The sequence below is a fragment of the Schistocerca americana genome, chromosome 4, assembly GCF_021461395.2.
Source record: "Schistocerca americana isolate TAMUIC-IGC-003095 chromosome 4, iqSchAmer2.1, whole genome shotgun sequence".
NCBI classification, from domain to species: Eukaryota; Metazoa; Arthropoda; class Insecta; order Orthoptera; family Acrididae; genus Schistocerca; species Schistocerca americana.
The window spans coordinates 145,277,842-145,283,085 of NC_060122.1; the positions used below are offsets into that span (position 1 = coordinate 145,277,842).

Genomic DNA, 5,244 nt, shown 5'->3' on the forward strand with positions numbered 1-5,244 from the left:
GGCAGGACACTTACAAAATGTAACAGATCTACTAAGGGAACTGCCTACACAATGCTTGTCCGTCCTCTTTTAGAAAACTGGTTCACGGTGTGAGATCGTTACCAGACAGGACTGGCGGAGTAAATCGAATAAGTTCAAAGAAGGGCAGCACGTTTTGTATTATCGCGAAATATGGGAGAGAGTGTCACTGAAATGATAGAGGATTTGGGGTGGACGTCATTAAAAGAAAGCGTTTTTCGTTGCGGCGAAATCTTCTCACGAAATTTCCATCACCAGCTTTCTCTTCCGTATGCGAAAATACTTTGTTGACACCCACCTACATAGGGAGAAACGATGACCAGGATAAAATAAGGGAAATCAGAGTTCGTAGGGAAAGATATAGGTGTTCGTTCTTTCTGCGCGCCATACGAGACTTGAATAATAGAGAATTGTGAAGGTGGTGCGACAAACTCTGCCAGGCACTTAAACGTGATTTGCAGAGTATCCATGTAGAAGTAGATGCAGATACGGATGTACTCGTCAGTATGTCGGCCATCTTCCATTCACTGAATTCACTAATTGCTAATACGCTGTTTTATAAAGTCTCCGAGTTTGGATTCAGTTCGGCCATTTTCACCAGGTGGTAACGGCCTTGCCGCAGTGGATACACCGGTTCCCCTTGAGATCACCGAAGTTAAGCGCTGTCGGGCGTGGTCGGCACTTGGATGGGTGACATTCCAGGCGGCCATGCGCTGTTGCCATTTTTCGGGGTGCACTCAGCCTCTTGATACCAATTGAGGAGCTACTCGACCGAATAGTAGCGGCTTTGGTCAAGAATACCATCATAACGGCCGGGAGAGCGGTGTGCTGACCCCACGCCCCTCCTATCCGCATCCTCCACTGAGGATGACACGGCGGTCGGATGGTCCTGGTGGACTGAAGACGGAGTGCGTTCTCACTAGGTGCTGGAATTTTTGCAGACTTGAGTGTTTTTTTAATTCAATGTGACAGTTTTTCTTGTAGTTTTCTTTATTTTGGGTCTTCATTGGTAGGTAGCAGACACTGCAGTCATCTTTTGCTATATTTATGAAAACTGGAAGAATATGCACTAGTCTAAAAAAACCCTCTACACACAGTTAGCAACACATGTCGGCAACATACCAAGTAAAGTAGTAATAGAAGGCAAATATCAATCTCTATTTAATGGTATCGCCACACAAAAGGCCGTAGGTTTCTGATAGCGAAAACTTAGTAGCAACTCATGTATTCATAACATGAACTGTGAATGAAACCTAAAATAACCTTCACAGTCACATCTTGGCAAAAAATCTACAAGAAAATTATTGGAAGTTCTGGTCACACGTAAAGTCAAGGGACGGGTGTGAACCCTCCACACAATGCTACATGGGATTGCCTGGCACTGAAACTGAAGACAACAGAAAGAAGGGAGAAACTTTACATATATACTCTAACACAAAAACCATAAAGGAGTAGCCCAAATTGGACGGAAATCATTAGATGTGATTACACGTATAGATAAAGAAATGATTACCATTTCAGAAAAAGCTACCTGAGTGTACACTGAGAGGACAAAAGTCATTCAATACCTCCTAATACCTTTTCCCTTCCAAAGTGCAGCAACTCGATGTCGCATGAACTCAACAAGTTGTTGAAAGTCCCCTAAAGAAATATTGAGCCATGAAGCCCCTACAGCCATTCATAAATGCGAAAGTGTTGCCGGTGCAGGATGTTATGCAGAAACTGACCTTTCGCTTACGTCATATAAATGTTCGGTGGATTCATGCTGGGTGATCTAAGTGGCCAAATCATTCGCTCGAATTGTCCAGAAGTTTCTTCAAACCAGTCGTGAACAAATTGTGGTCCAATGACAAGACATCGTTGTTTGGTAACCTGAAAGCCATGGATGGCTGTAAATGGTCTCCAGGTAGCCAAACATAACAATTTACGGTCAATGGTCGGTACAGTTGGACCAGAGGACTCAGCCCATTCCACGTAAAAACAGCCCACACCATTATGGAGCCACGACCATCGTGCATAGTGCCATGTTGACAAGCTGGGTCCACTTACGCCCCATTCGAATCCTACCATCAGCTTTTACCAACTGAAATGGAGACTCATCTGACCAGGCGCGGTTTTACAGCCGTCTAAGAGTCCAAGCGATATGGTCACGAGTCCAGAACAGCCGCTGCAGGCGATGTCGTGCTGTCAGCAAAGGTACTAGAGTTGCTGCCATAGCCATTAATGCCAAATTTCGTCGCACTCTCTTAACGGATACGTTAGTCGTACGTTCCACATTGATTTCTGCTGTCATTTCACACAGTGTTGCATGTCCGTTAGCACTGAAAACTCTACGCCAACGCCGGTGCTTTCGGTCTTTAAGTGAAGGCCACCAGAACTGCGTTGTCTGTGGTGGGAGGTAATGCCTGGAATGTGGTACTGTCGGCGCACTCTTGACTCTCTGTATCTCAGAATAACGAATTCCCTAACAATTTATCAAATGTGGAGTCGCGTGCGTCCAGCTCCAACTACCACTCCGCGCTCAAAGTCTCTTAATTCCCGTGTTGCGTCCATAATCACGTCGGAAAGCTCTGAACATGAATCATCGGAGAACAAATGCACGAATGCACTGCCGTTTTATACCTTGTGTACGCGATAGTATAGCCATTTGTGTACATGCATATCGCTTCCCATTAATGTTGTCGTCTGAGTGTATTGCTGATGCTACTTTCATTTCTGCTGAACGCTCACCGTCCAATATAATGTACTGTGCTCTGTACTGTGTCAAATATTCTGACTGTAAGAAAACAGTCTCAATCAAGTTTATTTCCTCTAGTGAGTGCTTTCAGTCGTTAGACAATCATTAGACAACTGTTAAACATAAAAAGATGTCAACAGCATAAAGTAACAACATCATTATGGCACAATATAATAAAAGGCGAAAGTGAAAAGAGGGGTTGAATATGTATCCATGTGTTGGGCGTAAAACTCATACTACTGCCTTGGACATCAGCAGAAATTTAACTTGAGAAGGGGGGGAGTCAGGACTCTAAATTGCAATTTTTTTTATATGAATGGGTTGGTCATGTCAGAAGAACTAAATTTTACAGGTGTTGCAAAAAACTCACAGTATACTAGAGAAATGGTCTTTATCCCCTCAGTATTTATTAAAGGTAGAGTGATATGTAAAGCTAAGCAGAATCTCGTTATTGTGTTCAAAGTTCACGTTTTGGTTTTATGAACATTACTGTATTATTAACAAGAGTCATTTTTTATGTTTATGATCAGAAATTACATCCTTATGTGCGTAAATCTGACATGTACCCCACAAATGATGAATAAGTTAAGAAATAAGAAGTAAAATATTTAGAAAATATATTTTTATTCACATATCAATAATGTTAGAGTGATGAGACTGAATTTCAAAAGTCAGAAGCAGGAAAAAATTAGAAATGAGGAAATACTGTTGGCCGGCCGCTGTGCCCGAGTTGTTCTAGGCGCTTCAGTCCGGAACCGCGCTGCTGCTACGGTCGCAGGTTCGAATGCTGCCTCGGGCATGAACGTGTGTGATGTCCTTAGGTTAGTTAGGTTCGAGTAGTTCTAAGCCTAGGAGACTCATGACCTCCAACGTTAAGTCACATAGTGCTTAGAGCCATTTGAACCATTTGAAATACTCATCAGGTTACCTTCCATTCAGAAGGCCGATGCACTCAGCGACTGTTATATTGACTTGTAAATAATTGATTTCAGCTATCAGTCGTCCTTTTTAAATTTTATTGGTATATCTAGATTTCAGCTAGAAACTAGCGATTCTCAATTCACTACTATTTTTTATCAATGCATGTTATGCCTGTTGGTCGGGATTCATCCACAGTTCATTGAATACTCATGAATACTCAGTGAACTGTGGATGAAGCCCAATCAACAGACATTACATGCATTGATCAAAAATTATAGTGCATTGAGAATCGCTAGTTTCTAGCTGAAATCTAGATCTGCCAATAAAATTTAAAGAGGACGACTGATAGCTGAAATCTATTATTTTTAATTTTAAATACTGTTGGTTGTAAACAAAAATGTGTCGGACCTGACGCTTCCTGTGCCCCAACAACAACGGATACTATGAACTGATAGGGAAAAAGAGTGAGAGCTCTATTTCGGCACTGTCATGCATTTGTTTTGAGCTCAGGTCGGCGCAAAAACGCAGCTGCGACGGAATAAATGGCGTAATCTTCCATAAAAATTGTGACAACCAGACATCCATGACCTAATTAAAGTACTGTCTCACATCGATCAGCCACGTAACGCTGGTTGTAAGATACTTCTGTAACGAATAAAAACTCGGTACTCCAGATTCCAGGCGGGCGGGGAAGGGGGGGGCGGGGGAGGGGGGGGTGAGGAGGGAGGGAATGGGGGACGAGCCGAGCTCCAAGTCTAGCCGCCCGCACCCTTATCATCGCCTATGCCTAAGGCATTGATTTTCGTTCACCCTGGGACATTTGCTGAATTTGTTATATTTATCAATCTAACAATTTTCTTCTGGAAGGGCGAGAGACTTACATTCCGGAATGATGAATAATATGTTTATTTCCAAAATGACGCACCTTGCCATCTCTTGGAACAATTACAAATTTTAAACCCTGCTTGTAAGAAAAACTGGGAATATTTTATCGGCAAAAAAAAAAAAAGGTTCGCTTTTCTTTACTACACTACTGGCCACCAATGGCACCCCATAACATCACGCCGGGTGATATGCCAGTATGGCGATGACGAATACACGCTTCCAATGTGCGTTCTCCGCGATGTCGCCAAACACGGATTCGACCATCATGATGCAGTAAACAGAACCAGGATTCATCCGAAAAAATGACGTTTTGCCATTCGTGCACCCAGGTTCGTCGTTGAGTACACCATCGCAGGCGCTCCTGTCTGTGATGCAGCGTCATGTGTAACCGCAGCCGTGGTCTCCGAGCTGATAGTCCATGCTGCTGCAAACGTCATCGAACTGTTCATGCAGATGGTTGTTCTCTCGCAAACGTCCCCCTCTGCTGACACAGGGATCGAGACGTGGCTGCACGATCCGTTACAGCCATGCGGATAAGATGTGTGTCATCTCGACTGCTAGTGATATGAGGCCGTTGGGATCCAGCACGGCGTTCCGTATTACCCTCCTGAACCCACTGATTCCATGCTCTGCTAACAGTCGTTGGATCTTGAGCAACGCGAGCAGCAATGTCGCGATACGAT

The 5,244-nt window shown here is 43.6% G+C and overlaps 1 pseudogene; it reads left to right on the forward strand.

The window, feature by feature from the left end:
- The first annotated feature begins 621 nt into the window (after nucleotides 1-621).
- On the forward strand, nucleotides 622-740 carry LOC124614598 (annotated as a pseudogene).
- Nucleotides 741-5,244: the final 4,504 nt, after the last annotated feature.